Genomic DNA, 18,262 nt, shown 5'->3' with positions numbered 1-18,262 from the left:
AGACGCGGTCCAGGATCAAAATCATCTTTTTGACCCCTATTCAACGGGAAAACGTAACTTTCGGGGGTGGGCTCACAATTCATGTAATTTAAAAATTAAACAGCAGATCTTTCTTCCGATTTTAATACTTAGCTCAACTACAACCTGAAGTGTGTGCTACTAGCAATGGCATATCTTCAAAGAAATGGAACAGTGGATGATACATGGTTGATAGACAGCTCTAGCTACAATATCATTCCTAAATCATCGGAAAAGTTGTTTGTTTTGGAATTGATGTGGAAATTTGTTGAAGACGACGTTGAATACACGAATATAATTTGCGTTTTAGATTCCTACAGTCTTTCCCCAAATCATTGAGCGAAATAATTCAAGTGCAGAAAAACGATGACGACTGCAACGATTTCCCCCTTCTCAAGCAATAATTTCCAAATGATTCATACGATTTGTTGACGGTCAAGGGCATATATCAATATGATTATTATTGTTCCAGGTCGAGATTCGCCGAGGAAACTATTCCCTCGATTGAATCGTTTTACGACAGTCTACACGATCGTAGGTGCACCCCCGATGAATACAGTTTTGCTAAAAAAAAGTGTGGGCAGGGAAAAGGTGTAAAAATAGGTTTGACTACTGCAAGCTGTATTTGTCGAGTGATGTGTTAACTTTGTTAGACATTATGTGTAAAAATACGGACAAAATCTATGAGGAATTTAATCTTGATTTGGGGTAGTATTTTTCATCTCCTCATTTGGTGATGGACCTCATCCTAAAAATTAGTGGGGAAAAAATTGGGCTAATCACTGACATTGATCAGCACCTGTTCATCGAAAAGTCAATGAGGGGTGGATACGTTTTTCCCGGGGATCGTATGTTGGAAACTGATCCAACTGGAGAGAAGACGGGGACAAAATCGGATGCAGTTTTCCTTGATATGAATTCTCTCTACCCCTCGGCCATGTCTAATTATGCGCTACCTTGCGGTGACTATAAATGGCTCAACGACCCTCAAGCTCCCCATTTCCCCAACATTGACAGTGTTGAGGAGAATGGACCGGTTGGATGGTTTTTTGAAATTGATGGGGAGATACCAGTTAAGCTTCACGATTCAGTAAAGGATTTTGTTTTCCCTTACATCAATAGACCTTTGACTAGGGAATCTTTTAGCCCCCGCAATAGATGTTAAGTCGAGGAGGACGGATTGCATTGGTAACCTTCAAAACAAAAACTTATTGCCGACTTTCTGCCGAAAATAAATATTGTTGTACATCATGTGGATTTAAAATGGATGTGCAAAAACAATTTCAACGTTACAAAGGTTCATCGAGCGCTCAAGTTTATCCAAAAACCATATCTAAAAACGTTTGTTGACTCTTTTTTTAAGAAACTTTCTGAACCACAAACGAAAGCCGAAAAAGAATTTATATGCTCATTTTGAATTCGGCTTTTGGTAAAATGTGTGAGAGTGTTCGCAATAGGAATCGTTGTAACGTCGTGATCGATCCCAAAAAATTTGCTCGAATTATTGCCAATCAAAATCACACTTCCTTCACAATCATTTGCTCGGACATGGTACTTTTGAATAGAAAAAAAAGAAGCATTGTCCTGAATAAAAATATTGGTGCAGGCAGTGCTATCTTGGAGATCTCTAAAAAGCTCATGTTGGAATTCTACTACAATGTGGCTAGGGTACAGTGGCCGGAAGAGGGGCAAGTAGAGGTCTGCCACGGGGACACAGATTCTCTACTGTTAAAAGTAAAACCCCAAATCTAATTGATGATTTGGCGGACGGTGAAATTATCAGCTCACGGATGAACTACATCGATTGGAGTGGGCTTTATCTAGAGCTAGTGAAACGTCGGGGACCAAATCAGCTTTTATTTTTAAATCAGAAACGGGAAGCGACATGATTTCCAGTGGTACGTTTGTAAGTCCGAAGGTGTACTTTATACAGACACACGACCAGGAAATCAAGAAACGATGCAAAGGACTACCCACGCGCTATGTTGATAAGAATTTCGACATGGACATCTATAGGAACTGTATCACTCAAAATACGACTCCATGAGCCAGATTACTGGCAATTCGTTCCCTCAACTACAGGAACTTTACTGTAAATGTAGAAAAAATTGCCATGAGTATCATCTCCGACAAGGTTTTTGTTTGTCAAGACGGTTTGACTACCCTCCCCCTTGGTCATTATTTAACTTTAGACCGGGCCGAATGTGTTATCCATAGGGAAAGTCTCGGTTTGAATAAAGTCCAGTAAATTTTTTCCTAAAACCTTTTTTTTTGAGGGGGGGGGCCTCGCGGCCTTTGGTGGGGGGGGGGGGCTCGCGGCCCGGGGGGGGGAGGCCGCCAGCGAGGGGTGCACCGCCACTACCAAAGTTATCTTTTTTGACTTAGACCAGATTTTTTGTGCTTTTGTAAATATACACGTTTCATTCAAATTAAAAAAAGTGATATAATTTCAAGTGCTTTATTCTCATAAATGTTGTATTTTTTCTATAAATAAATCAACAAAAAAAGTTTATTTATTTAAGTGTTTTTTCTCTGTGTCCATGTAAATGTTGTATTTTTCATTATAAATAAATTAAAAAAAAAGTGTATTTTTTTCATTTTTAATTTGCTTTTTTTTCAATTTAGTATTTTTAAGCATTGTTACTTTTTTATGAATATAACAAAAGAAAATATGATTCTTTATTCGTCTTTTTCTTCTTATTATTATTATTCTTGAACGGAGTAGTAGTAGTAGTAGTAGTAGTAGTAGTAGTAGTAGTAGTAGTAGTAGGGAAATTATTTAGTTATTTGACAGCCTTAGCCTACAGCTAGTTGTCTAAGTAAATTCTTGAAGAGAACATGTATCAATTCTAAACATCATTTAGATCGTTTCTGTGTGGGCCGTCAATGTCGAGAAAAACGACACTCTTGACTAAAATAATTAAAAATTACAATAAAATGTTTCTGGAAAAGCTGAAAAAAAATCTACTGTTGTTACAGTATTTCGCAGGACTCATACGATAAAATAAAAACAATTGCGGCGTCGGATTTGGTGCAGATGCAGTTCTTACAGGGACTTCATGTTTTCAAAATTATTAAACAAACGTCTTGGATGATTATGGACGATACGTCTGAATCTATTTGACAATGGTCCCAGGAAGTGCTACAACTATTTACTATTTGCTCTCATCATGAACAGATTTCCGTTACTCTGGTCCTACACAATCTCTTTCATCAGAGCAAATGTATGCGAACACTTGCATTGAACTGCACCTACTATATCATCTACAGAGTTGTTCGTGATTCAAGCTCGCTAATAACTCTCAATAAACAAATCTATCCAGGCGCCCCTAAATTTCTGCTCTCAGCATATAATCAGGCAACTAATAAACCTTACGGCTATATCCTATTGGATCTTAATCAAAATACACCCGAGGATCTGCGTGTAGTCACAGATATTTTCGACAATGAAATTACAGTATATCTCCCCGTGAACACTAAAAAGACCTATTAGTTGTTATCATGGCGCTGAAGAAACTACATGAAAATAGACATCTGTTTTCAGTTCTAAGCACTTCAAAACCCTCGCTTAGGAAAGCCATACTCAAACATGGTATTGACAATGATTTCATTAATCTAATATCTGAACTTTGTTTAAATTTGATCCAGGGTAATGTTCAACTGCCAGAAGTAGTTAAGCAACAGGCAAAGCAACATCGTTCCATTGTACGTACATTGGCCTCTAAAAACAAAGGAAAGAATTTTAAAAAGAAACAACTTCTTCAGGCGGGTGAGCAAACGTCGACAGGAACTCCAAAAGTCGACAGGAATGGTATAGTCTGGAGGGGGGGGGGAATTTTCCATGGAAGAGGGGAAGGATATTTTTACATGTGTGTGTGTGTGTCCTCTCTGTGCTCGTGTCGTCGCTATGTGTGTGTCGTCTGTGTGTGTGTGTGTGCGTCGTCTCTGCGTGTGTGTGTCGTCTCTGTGCATGTGTCCTCGCTATGCGTCAGTCGTCTCTGTGTGTGTGTGTATCAGCATAAATTCCGCTATTTAATTCCCCCCTCCGGCGCGCCACATAGCGACGACACGTGCACAGAGAGGACACACACACACACATTTAAAAATATCCATCCCCTCTTCCATGAAAAATTCCCCCCTCCCTCAAGACTATACCATTCATGTCGACTTTTGAAGGGTGTTTCCCCATTTTTCGATAATCAGACAATTTTCTCAAGTTCATAGCTTTTGACTGGCAACACTAAAGTTAAAGAATCCTAAATCTTTGGAAACAACCTCTATTTCTGCCCGTTTTAGTTTTGATGTTGCTCCTTACTTTCAGTTGAAGAAACTTTTTTATAATTTAATTTCTGATTGTGGGCCACGGTTGAAGTTGTTTTCAAGTAAAGATACCCTTCCCCTCTTCCATGGAAAATCCCCCCCCCTCTAGACAATACCATTCCTGTCGACTTTTGGAGGGTGTTTCCCCATTTTTCGATAATCAGGCAATTTTCTCAAGCTCATAGCTTTTGACCAACAACACTAAAGTTAATGAATTATAAATCTTTGGAAACAGCTTCTATTTCTGCCCGTTTAAGTTTTGATAAAAAAAAAATAGCGCACGCCATGCTGAATGTGCTTTCAAAAACCCATCTGGTCGAAAACATGTTTGTTATCGTTAACCATTTCCAAAGATGTAAGAAAATTATGGAAAATACAATTCTCTGGTTCAAATCTGAAACTTTAGTCTGTTTTCGGATCGAAAAATAAAACTATTTCTATAAAATCTGAGCTAATAAGGGTTTTTTGCCGTAAACTCTAGTTTTTAGTAAGAAAATTATGGAAAATACAATTCTCTGGTTAAAATCTGAAACTTTAGTCTATTCTCAGATCGAAAAATAAAACTATTTCTATAAAATCTGAGTAATAAGGGTTTTTGACCGTAAACTCTAGTTTTTTGTAAGAAAATTATGGAAAATACAATTCTCTGGTTCAAATCTGAAACTTTAGTCTATTTTTGGCTCGAAAAACCGTCTGCTTGAAAAACGAACGTTCGATATGCTGGCTTACTCTAAAAATAATGAACACATAACAATGTAATGTATAATATATTTTTAATGAAATAATGTCATGTAGAATATTAATACAAAAAATAAATATATTACTATACATTATTAATATCAATGAAAAACTTTGGACATTTTGAATCTGTTCCATAAAATGCTTCACCATATTCTCTCTTGATACTATAGCTATTGTCTTCTCTTAGTTCGTAATCAGTAGAATAATCATTATTCCATTTTGACTCATACACAATTTTTACTGGTGTGTCATCGACAGGCTCAATATGTTTTTTGTCTTTGGTATTATTTGATTCATTGACTGTTTGATCAATGCCAGTAACGTTTGCTAGTGCTTTGTTTTTCATCGTTTCATCTTTATATTCCGTAGTGATATTTTCTGACAATGCCATTTTTATTTTTCTGACAATTTCACTGTCTATTAACACATAAATTTTACACAGGTAACAGTTTCGGCACGTAAACAAGATATGGTTTACGATATTAGTAGCAGAGTAGGCCTTTCTTTTATTAGCCTTCCGTTGAATGCTAATACCCAAAAGCTGATGATTGGATGTATCCGTAGGTAATGTGTTACCTGCAGCAGTAGCAAGGAGTTGTCCTCTATCATCAACAATTATTTTTATGTTGGCATTCTCTTTGAGTGTAATCATCTCTGGAAATGATAATTTCGCATATCCAGAATTTGTATAATAGAAATTCTTGGGTGCTCCAAAGAAATCTAAACTCTCACTGTCATGACAACGCACGCATACGTTTCCGATAGTGCTACCACTTGTACTTGTTTCTTAGTTTAAATACTTCTCCTTGTCGGCATTCAATGCTACAATAACCTTGTTATGTGAACACACTCTATTAAAATGTTCCATCTTCACTTTTTTTTTTTTAAGATATGACTTATGTGTTTATCGTTCCACTGCGTAAAAAAGACTGATTTAATACATTCAATAGACTAGTTAATGTCGATATCTGATCATAGAATACCAGTAGAAAAGCCACATCATGTCTCTGACCAATCATAGAGCACAATTGTTAGAACCGTAAGCATATTTTGAAATTTTAAGATATGTACAAAAAGAAAAAAATAAATAAAGTTGAAAAATTTCGAAGTTTAAAAAAAAAAGTTTGTTTTTATTAAAAAAAATATTCAATTATTATTTCAGATTTTGCGGATATAGTTTTATGTTTCAATCCAAAAATAGACTTAAGTTTCACACCTGTACCAGAGAAATGTATTTTCCATAATTTTCTTATAAAAAAAACAACTAGAGTTTACGGTCAAAACCCTTATTAGCTCAGATTTTACAGAAATAGTTTATTTTTATAGGTTTCAGACAACACACGTCTTTGAGAGACTAAGACCCACCCCCCCCACCATTCCTGTCGCCTTTTGGAAGGTGTTTCTTCATTTTTCGATAATCAGGCAATTTTCTCAGACTCATAGCTTTTGACTGGCAACACTAAAGTTAATGTATCCTAAATCTTTTGGAAACAGCCTCTATTTTCTGTCCGTTTTTAAGTTTTGATGTTGCTCCTTACTTTCAGTTGAAGTAACTTTTTTTATAATTTAATTTCTGATCACGGGGGCTGGGCACGGTTGAAGTTGTTTTCACGTAAAAATACCCTCCACCTCTTCCATGGAAAATTCCCCCCCCCCCTCAAGACAATCCTATTCCTGTCTACTTTTGGAAGGTGTTTCTTCATTTTTCGATAATCAGGCAAATTTCTCAAACTCATAGCTTTTGACTGGCAACACTAAAGTTAATGAATCCTAAATCTTTTGGAAACAGCCTCTATTTTCTGTCTGTTTTTAAGTTTTGATGTTGCTCCTTACTTTCAGTTGAAGAAACTTTTTTTATAATTTAATTTCTGATCGCGGGGGGCTGGGCACGGTTGAAGTTGTTTTCACGTAAAAATACCCTCCACCTCTTCCATGGAAAATACCCCCCCTCAGGACAATCCCATTCCTGTCGACTTTTGGAAGGTGTTTCTTCATTTTTCGATAATCAGGCAATTTTCTCAAACTCATATCTTTTGACTGGCAACACTAAAGTTAATGAATCCTAAATCTTTTGGAAACAGCCTCTATTTTCTTTCCGTTTTTAAGTTTTGATGTTGCTCCTTACTTTCAGTTGAAGAAACTTTTTTATAATTTAATTTCTGATCGCGAGGGGCTGGGCACGGTTGAAGTTGTTTTCACGTAAAAATACCCTCCACCTCTTCCATGGAAAATACCCCCCTTAAGACAATCCCATTCCTGTCGACTTTTGGAAGGTGTTTCTTCATTTTTCGATAATCAGGCAATTTTCTCAAACTCATAGCTTTTGACTGTCAAAACTATAGTTAATGAATCCTAAATCTTTTGGAAACAGCCTATATTTTCTGTCATTTTTTAATTTTTGATGTTGCTCCATACTTTCAGTTGAATAAACTTTTTTTATAATTTAATTTCTGATCGCGGGGGGCTGGGCACGGTTGAAGTTGTTTTCACGTAAAAATACCCTCCACCTCTTTTATGGAAAATTCCCCCTCAAGACAATCCCATTTCTGTCGACGTTTGGAAGGTGTTTCTTCATTTTTCGACAATCAGGTAATTTTCTCAAACTCATAGCTTTTGACTGGCAACACTAAAGTTAATGAATCCTAAATCTTTTGGAAACAGCCTCTATTTTCTGTCCGTTTTTAAGTTTTGATGTTGCTCCTTACTTTCAGTCGAAGAAACTTTTTTTATAATTTAATTTTTGATCGCGGTGGGCTGGGCACGGTTGAAGTTGTTTTCACGTAAAAATGCCCTCCACCTCTTCCATGGAAAATTCCCCCCCCTCAAGATAATCCCATTCCTGTCGACTTTTCGAAGGTGTTTCTTTATTTTTCGATAATCAGGAAATTTTCTCAAACTCATAGCTTTTGACTGGCAACACTAAAGTTAATAAATCCTAAATCTTTTGCAAACAGCCTCTATTTTCTGTCCGTTTTAAGTTTTGATGTTGCTCCTTACTTTCAGTTGAAGAAACTTTTTTTATAATTTAATTTCTGATCGCGGGGGGGGGGGCTGGGCACAGTTGAAGTTGTTTTCACGTAAAAATACCCTCCACTTCTTCTATGGAAAATCCCCCCCCTCAAGACAATCCCATTCCTGTCGACTTTTGGAAGGTGTTTCTTCATTTTTCGATAATCAGGCAATTTTCTCAAACTCATAGCTTTTGACTGGCAACACTAAAGTTAATGAATCCTAAATCTTTTTTAAACAGCCTCTATTTTCTGTCCGTTTTTAAGTTTCGATGTTGCTCCTTACTTTCAGTTGTAGAAACTTTCTTTATAATTTAATTTCTGATCGCGGGGGGGCTGGGCACGGTTGAAGTTGTTTTCACGTAAAAATGCCCTCCACCTCTTCCATGGAAAATCCCCCCCCCTCAATACAATCCCATTCCTGTCGACTTTTGGAAGGTGTTTCTTTATTTTTCTATAATCAGGCAATTTTCTCAAACTCATAGCTTTTGACTGGCAACACTAAAGTTAATGAATCCTAAATCTTTTGGAAACAGCCTCTATTTTCTGTCCGTTTTTAAGTTTTGATGTTGCTCCTTACTTTCAGTTGAAGAAACTTTTTTTATAATTTAATTTCTGATCTCGGGGGGCTGGGCACGGTTGAAGTTGTTTTCACGTAAAAATACCCTCCACCTCTTCCATTGAAAATTCCCCCCTCAAGACAATCCCATTCCTGTCGACTTTTGGATGGTGTTTCTTCATTTTTCGATAATCAGGCAATTTTCTCAAACTCATTGCTTTTGACTGGCAGCACTACCGTTAATGAATCCTAAATCTTTTGAAAACAGCCTCTATTTTCTGTCGTTTTTTAAGTTTCGATATTGCTCCTTACGTTCATCTGAATAAACTTTTTTTATAATTTAATTTCTGATTGCGGGGGGGCTCGGCACGCATTAATTTGATTGCCAGTAGAAATACCATCCAACACTTCAATGTAGAATTTCCCCCACGAGACTATCACAATCCTGTCAACTTGTCGAAGAATTTTCTTCATTTTTCGATATTCAGGCACTTTTCTCAAACTCATAGCTTTTGACTGGCAACACTAAAGTTAATGAATCCTAAATCTTTTGGAAACAGCCTCTATTTTCTGTCCGTTTTTAAGTTTTGATGTTGCTCCTTACTTTCAGTTGAAGAAACTTTTTTTTATAATTTAATTTCTGATTGCGGGGGGCTGGGCACGATTGAAGTTGTTTTCACGTACAAATACACTTCACCTCTTCCATGGAAAAGTCCCCCCCCTCAAGACAATCCCATTCCTGTCGACTTTTGGAAGGTGTTTCTTCATTTTTCGATAATCAGGCAATTTTCTCAAACTCATAGCTTTTGACTGGCAACACTAAAGTTAATGAATTCTAAATCTTTTGGAAACAGCCTCTATTTTCTGTCCGTTTTTAAGTTTCGATGTTGCTCCTTACTTTCAGTTGAAGAAACTTTTTTATAATTTAATTTCTGATCACGGGGGGGGGGCTGGGCACGGTTGAAGTTGTTTTCATGTGGAAATACCCTCCACGTCTTCAATGTAAAATCCCCCCCTCAAGACAATCTCATTCCTGTCGACTTCTGGAAGGTGTTTCTTGATGTTTCGATAATCAGGCAATTTTCTCAAACTCATAGCTTTTGACTGGTAACACTAAAGTTAATGAATCCTAAATCTTTTGGAAACAGCCTCTACTTTCTGTCCGTTTTTAAGTTTTGATGTTGCTCCTTACCTTCATTTGAAGAAACTTTTTTATAATTTAATTTCTGATCGCGGGGGGCTGGGCACGGTTGAAGTTGTTTTCACGTAAAAATACCCTCCACCTCTTCCATGGAAAATTTCCCCCTCAAGACAATCCCATTCCTGTCGACTTTTGGAAGGTGTTTCTTCATTTTTCGATAATCAGGCAATTTTCTCAAACTCATAGCTTTTGACTGGCAACACTAAAGTTAATGAATCCTAAATCTTTTGGAAACGGCCTCTATTTTCTGTCCGTTTTTAAGTTTTGATGTTGCTCCTTACTTTCAGTTGAAGAAACTTTTTTTTATAATTTAATTTCTGATTGCGGGGGCTGGGCACGGTTGAAGTTGTTTTCACATACAAATACACTTCACCTCTTCCATGGAAAATTCCCCCCTCAAGACAATCCCATTCCTGTCGACTTTTGGAAGGTGTTTCTTCATTTTTCGATAATCAGGCAATTTTCTCAAACTCATAGCTTTTGACAGGCAACACTAAAGTTAATGAATTCTAAATCTTTTGGAAACAGCCTCTATTTTCTGTCCGTTTTTAAGTTTTGATGTTGCTCCTTACTTTCAGTTGAAGAAACTTTTTTTTATAATTTAATTTCTGATCGCGGGGGGCTGGGCACGGTTGAAGTTGTTTTCACGTAAAAATGCCCTCCGCCTCTTCCATGGAAAATTCCCCCCCTCAAGACAATCCCGTTCCTGTCGACTTTTGGAAGGTGTTTCTTAATTTTTCGATAATCAGGCAATTTTCTCAAACTCATAGCTTTTGACTGGCAACACTAAAGTTAATGAATCCTAAATCTTTTGGAAACAGCCTCTATTTTCTGTCCGTTTTTAAGTTTTGATGTTGCTCCTTACTTTCAGTTGAAGAAACTTTTTTTATAATTTAATTTCTGATCGAGGGGGGCTGGGCACGGTTGAAGTTGTTTTCACGTAAACATACCCTCCACCTCTTCTATGGAAAATTCCCCCCTCAAGACAATTCCATTCCTGTCGACTTTTGGAAGGTGTTTCTTCATTTTTCGATAATCAGGCAATTTTCTCAAACTCATAGCTTTTGACTGGCAACACTAAAGTTAATGAATCCTAAATCTTTTTTGGAAACAGCCTCTATTAAAAACTTTACCAAGATGTCTCGAGTTACGCATTAATCTCTAAGATAACACAAGCTTGCGATGCCCGTTTTTCCAAAAGGGAGCATTTCTCTAATTACAAAGACAGATGCCTTTTAGTTACATCGGAAAAGATATTTGAAAGAAATAACTATTTGTGCACATGAACTCACGACGTATATTCTTATGAAATTCTTATTAATAACAGAAAAAAACCTTTTTGATCACATTATACACAACCAAATAAACAGTCTGGTAATTTGCCTTGGTGGATGTTGACTCGAAAAACACTGGTTGAGTTACATAATTCCTTGCATGCTCCCAAAACATGTTTGACTACTTTATACCATATCAGCTTTTTAATAATAAAACTGTGCAGGTGAACTCACGACGTACATTCTTATGAAACTCTTATTAATAACAGAAAAAAAATCTGTTTGACCACATTATACACTGTCAAATAACCAGTCTGGTAATCTGCCTTGGAAAGGTGCCATGGGACGTAATCTCCCCAAATAGCACCGGAAGGAACATAAAGGCCGAGAATTCCATATATACACCCTACTCCTATCTCACCCATTATAAAAACCCGGACCAAGGTGCGAGTGCTCCAGAGAATGTTTTTGCAGATATAAACATAAGCGGCATTAGATCTTTTCATGGGTAGACAAGTCAGATTTCTCTTGGACACGAAACAAATGGAAACCCGCTATTATGAATAATGCACTTTGTAACCATTTCTCATTGATTGACAGAAACAGACTAACCCGCTAATGTAGAAATCAGTGGGAGGAGCTTTTTGTTCGTATCGAGAATGAAGACCAGAAATGATCTGCGATAAACTTACTGGATAATTCTATAAACTGTGGGGCTTAACTTACAACCCTTGCCCTGAGGGTTCTGAAGGGGTTATCATCCTCAAAGACCTAATTTCCAGAACTTAATTATGTTGAACAAAATGGCTATCTCAAAATTTTAATTGGATGTGTTTGGGGAAATAGTGGGCGTGAGAGGGGGATAGTTGCCCTTCAATCACTTTCGACTATTAAAAAGGTTAATAGCCTTTTAAATTTCCAATCCGAATGAGCCCCTTTTGAATTTTCTACAACATCGCTTTCTATAAGAACCTTATATGCCCCCAGGGCATAACCTACAGCCCTTGCCCTGAGGGGTGTGGGGGGGGTTCATCCTTAAAGACCTAATTTCCAAAACTTTCAACTACTTTGAACAAAATAGCTATCAAAAATTTTTATTGGATGTGTTTGGGGAAAAGGTGGGCGTGAGAGGGGGTTAGTTGCAGTTGCCCTCAAATCACTTCGACTGTTAAAAGGGGCACTAGCGCTTTGAATTTCCAATCGAATGAGCCCTTTTTGAAGTTTCTACGACAATGTTTTCTATAAAAACGCTTTCTATTTCTTTACGCTACAGTTTTTATTGTTTAAAAAAATAGAGTTGTGGGAAAGTCAAACTTTAGCGTAAAGAACGAGGCGTTGAGGAGGGGACAGCCCCTTTCATATACGGAATAATTTCTGTTCATTTTAAGTTTTAACGTCGGTCCTTACTTTCACTTTAAAAAACTTGTCTTGTTTTATTTAATTTTTGAAAGCTTTTGAATAAATGCAAGTTTTGATTTTGGCTCACCGTACTTGAATAATCAAGACCTAAATTGCATATTAATTTTACTTTTAATTGGTTAAACGGCTTTCTCGAACGTTGTTTAATTTTATTTACGAATATTTTAATTAGTAATAAATATAAGTAACTTACGAATAAACTTCGTAACGAATTTGTATATTCGTATATTTTAATACGTATATTAGGGGGTTTGCCCCCTAGTCAATACCTCACTCTTTACGCTAAAATTCAAATTTTCTTTCAATTCTTCAAAAATTACCCCTTAATCACAAAGGCCGTTAATTAGAATAAATAGCTCTTATGAAAGTACTAAAAAATCTTTGGCTTAAAGAGCAAGGTATTGACTAGGGGGCGAACCCAATCATATGCGTAATATTTTCTGTTCGTTTTAAGTTTTGATGTTGCTCCTTACTTTCAGTTGAAAAACTTGTTTTTTTATATAATTTCTGATCTTTTTTTAAATAATGCTAGGAAATCCGGCGCCCCCTTCATAGCAATGTCCATTCCCACATGAAAACTTCCTCCATGTAAAGATCCTCCCACATAACCCCAGACCCATCCCTCCCACTACCAGAAAAAATCCCCCTGAAAACGTCTGTATACTTCCCAATAACCAATACTATATGTTAACATTGGGTAAAAATCATAACTTTCAGCCCTCCCCTCGCGGACATTGGAGGATTAAGTCATCCTAAAAGACATAGTCATCATATTTTCGACCATGCTGAACAAAATGGTTATCTCAAAATTTTGATCGGGTGACTTTGGGGAAAAAATGAGCGTGGGAGCATGCGTAGGTGCCTTCCATTTTTTTGGTCACTTGAAAAGGGCACTAGAACTTTTAATTTCTGTTCCAATGAGCCCTCCCACGATATTCTAGGACCACTGGGTAGATACGATTACCCCTGTGAAAAAAAAACAACAAATAAACACGCATCCGTGATCTTTCTTCTGGCAAAAAATACGAAATTTCACATTTTTGCAAATAGGAGCTTGAAACCTCTACAGAAGGGTTTTTTGATACCCTGAATCTGATGGTGTGATTTTCATTAAGGTTCTATAACTTTTAGGGGATCTTTCCCCCTTTTTTTCGAAAATCACCCAAATTTTCTCATGCGCGTAAATTTTAACTAAACTTGATGAAACTTATATATTTGAAATCAGCATTAAAATCTGATTCTTTTCATGTTTCTATTGGTATCAAAATCCCGTTTTTTAGAGTTTCGGTTACTATTGAGCCGGGTTGCTCCTTACATACAGTTCGTTACCACGAACTGTTTGACAAGCCAGTGCTTTGACAAGCAGCTCGTAAACTAGTACAGTTTTGTCGATGCAAGGCCATATCATGTTGTTACGAGTGGGACAAACATTTCGGGGGGGGGGGGGGTTGACCCCCCTGGATACGGCCCTGACTCGATGCGCTTTCTCCATTAGCTACTTGTAAAGACTCTAAGAAAAAAGTTGAACTGCCGGTGACTTTATACACCCGTCACCGGCTTTTGAGTTAACTAGATTGTAAACTAGCCACGTATACCCACATTAGCCTGTGCATAAGTTTCTAGTTGTATTTGGTCATAGTAGCATACTGCAAGATTTGGGAACATTAGCCTTAAAGGTGGATCTACACTCCAGATAGTAGGCGACTCAGTGAGAAATTTTATGTGTACACGACTACTAACGTACTCACCGGCTTTTTACGAGCAGGCTTGGTAGCGTATGAGCTCGCCCCAGTACTCGAGGCTTTTGGTAAGGATTTGAGCTGGTTCGAAATACTTCTAAGCATTATTTAAACAAAAGCAACCCCATTTTTCTTCTTAACTGAAATATGTAACATTTCATGCGCATTGTCAGTGAAAATGCAGGTACTAACTCGATGATTATGACAGAAAGACACTTGAAAAAAAAACAACCGTTTTGATCCCCAGCAGTAGCGCCAGTTCACGAGAATGTAGGGAGAGGGGGAGGCGGAATATATTTTTCAAATATAGGGAAGGGGAGGGGATAATCTTGTTGTCTAGATTCAAGTATGTAACCCCCAGATAATTTTCTTAGTTATTTATTTGCCATACTTTCAGGTAAGCACCCTTTATAACTTCACAGAACCCTTTGACTCTTCAAATTGCTTTACAACCCTTATGAAAGTATGGTATATAAGCTAATTTTGCTTTATAATACTATAATAAATATTGATTGAAAGTTTGGATGCACAAAAATCTTCTGACGTCATAGATAATTAAGATTTCTTTAGTCAGATAAAATGCATACCCCTTTTCAGTTCACTTTTCGGTCTGGTATCCTGGTTACGGCCATGGTTTCATTTTTATAACACGAAGATTGTTAGTTGTTAGTTCTTTTTGGATGGAGAAGAGGTGGAGGTGGGTCCTTCTTAAGAGTTTCATTATTCTTTCTCAGCAACTTTCCAACATAGTCAAAAGCCCCTCATCTGGAATTTTATCCTTTCTTTTTCCACATTCTGCTTCTACTTCATATGTTAGTAAGTGGGCAAAAATAAACTTAGCTTATACCGGATCACTGTAGATAAATTTGGAATTTATCTAAATTTATCTACAGTGTAGGACTATCTGATACACTGAATTAACTACCAAAATCAGTATATTACAATTCAACCATTTTGAAGGTTAGAGACGATGGAATGAACCATTTGAACCATTTGAACGTCTTAAAATTAATCTCATCAAAGTAGGACATTTTTCTTACGTCTTTGTTTCTTAGCTACGACCTTATTTCCAATCATCCTAAGTTATATAGGGATTTGAAAATACCTCCTGAGAAAAAGGAATTAAGGTCCTGTGACAAACACTTTTTTCCTCTTTTCTCTTTGTGTATATATAAACGACATCAGTCTCGTAAATCCAAATTCGCAAAGTGGAGAAAAAAGTCAACATTTCAAAATCACACCTAGTGTAACACAAAGAGGAAGTTGAACCTTTTCCTTCTGGTTCAAGGATTGAAATTGAAATGTATGATTCTTATAGACACTTGATTATGTATATATTTTCTCACAGATTTCTACAAGAGAATCAACATTTTTCGTCATCCACAGCTTTTGTGTGGAGATTTTTTTTTTTTTTTGTAAGTCCACACTTTGCAAAAAAAAAAAAATTAATTCATCATTGTGTAAGAACTATTAGTAATTAAATCTCACACGCATACGAAACCTTTTTTCAGGAATAGAATGTGCTTCCTACCCCAATTGACTTATCGATAATCATTTTTATTTATTTTTTACGCACTTGTGAGCACAAGGAACGTCAAGTTTCCGATCCTAGTACTTTACCAGGTTTAATCAGTAAAGTTTACACATCTATGGATCCTTTGCTCAAGCAGTTGACTCCACATAGATGCGAATGGGAGATTCAGGGCGAGCGCTCTACATATGTGTTTGTGTGGGCGATTTGAAAAATGATGACAGAAGGAGAAAAAAACTCTCAGGCGGAGGAGAGTGGATATAGTGGTAAAAAGATATTCAATGACATTACATCAAACCTTGGCAACATGTCTTATGCAGAACGTAAATGTAGGGGTAATAGAGCTGGACAGAAACAGACGTCTTCTAGCTTCCTAGTCCATTAAAATTCGGAAAGATCAAAGCTATCACTGAAAGAAAGATCAACTGAGAGATTAATTAGTAGATGCAAGCTCGACAGCTGCCTTGATGGTTTCACTTTTGAAGATGAATCCAAGGTGACGGGGGAGGGGTGGGATCAATTAGAACACAAGAAATCCCTTCCTTTTATTGTATTGAAGCTGACCGTTCAGTCATCAGACTATTTGTGATCTCCAGGAAGTCTTCATGAAGGGACAAAAAGTAATTGCAGGGTCTTCGTTCTTTGGTGTGGCTACAAAGACCATGTTGTCGCTGTCAAAGCAGTATAGAGGTGTCACTAGGTTGTCTTATTTATCATCGGTATATAAGGAAAAATATTCGGACTCAGTGTAAAAAAACAAGGGGAGACCAGGCCTTCTCTAAAAGGTTACGGGACATAAAACTTCTTAGGACAACCTTAATAGAAGAATTAGCTAAGAAATTCTGTAAAAATAAATCTTGCTACCGATTTAATATGGCAAAAGAGTAGTATAGCATCTATATATATGAACCCTACGCCTGAGGCATGGATATGTGTGTAGGTTTTCAAGTAATTGGGTTACCAGGGTCATTTGCAAAGAGGTATCATTTCTATAGAAGCTATAGTAATTTGAAATATCATATGGAATTTGCTTGAAGGTATATACTTTGCGTACGCGCCCGTACCAGGTTTGTGTGTAGGTTTTCAAGTAATTGGGTTACCAGGGTCATTTGCAAAGAGGTACCATTTCTATAGAAGCTATAGTAATTTGAAATATCATATGGAATTTGCTTGAAGGTATATACTTTGTGTACGCGTCCGTACCAAACAGGTTGGGTATAATCTGTTCTGGTTCAAGTTTTTTCTGACAAAATTAACTGAATTTCTATTTCATGATATACAAGTTTTTTTTTAGGTTAAATCCATGTCGGAAAAACCGGTGTATCTTTTTAGTTTTCTTTACAATTCATATTAGTAAAAGAATTGAATTCAAAGAGAATAGTTTTTATTTGCAAGGATATTAGTAGAGGAAAAAAATGAGTGGTGCATTTACATTATTGGAGATTAATGATGGAGCTAACAACAGTGATGTAATTACTTCTTTAGTTTACGAGATTTGCGAATTTTTTGGCGAAGAGGTATTAGCGTAAAGGTATTGCGATGGTTAAGAATGCCTCACGGGTAATTAAAGAATGGGGTGCTTACATCAGATACTTAATAGATATGACGCTTACAAGAGACATTGCTAGAAGGTATTCAATAGCTTAATTGAAAAGTAACGATAGAATGACATTGTGACTTGACCTAGCTTTACCTCGCCGATGTGGTCTGTATAATACATAAGTAACGTTTGAAAAGTATTGTCAATTTAAAAAGAAATGGCTGAAGTGTTTTGAGGGAGATGAGTTGCATGGGGGGTTGAGTTGCACGAGGGTTCAGTTAAAGGGGCTATAGTTAAACGGGGGTTTCGGTTATACAGGGGTTCAGTTAGAAAGGGGGGGGGGTTCAGTTGCACGGGGGTTGAGTTAAATGAGGATTGAGGTCCACAAGAGTAATAGTTTTCTTTACAATTCATGTGAGTAAGAGACTTGAATTCAAAGAGAATAGTTTTTATTTGCAAGGATATTAGTAGAGGAAAAAAATGAGTGGTGCATTTACATTATTGGAGATTAATGATGGAGCTAACAACAGTGATGTAATTACTTCTTTAGTTTACGAGATTCGCGAATTTTTTGCGAAGAGGTATTAGCGTAAAGGTATTGCGATGGTTAAGAATGCCTCACGGGTAATTAAAGAATGGGGTGCTTACATCAGATACTTAATAGATTTGACGCTTACAAGAGACATTGCTAGAAGGTATTCAATAGCTTAATTGAAAAGTAACGATAGAATGACATTGTGACGTGACCTAGCTGTACCTCGCCGATGTGGTCTGTATAATACATAAGTAATGTTTGAAAAGTATTGTCAATTTACCAAGAAATAGCTGACGTGTTTTGAGGGGGCTGAGTTGCAGGGGGGGGTTGAGTTGCACGAGGGTTCAGTTAAAGGGGCTACAGTTACACGGGGGTTT

Source organism: Artemia sp. Qi Xiang Cuo, chromosome 7 (genome assembly GCF_049724085.1).
Source record: "Artemia sp. Qi Xiang Cuo chromosome 7, ASM4972408v1, whole genome shotgun sequence".
NCBI classification, from domain to species: domain Eukaryota; kingdom Metazoa; phylum Arthropoda; class Branchiopoda; order Anostraca; family Artemiidae; genus Artemia; species Artemia sp. Qi Xiang Cuo.
This window is presented reverse-complemented; position numbering follows the sequence as displayed.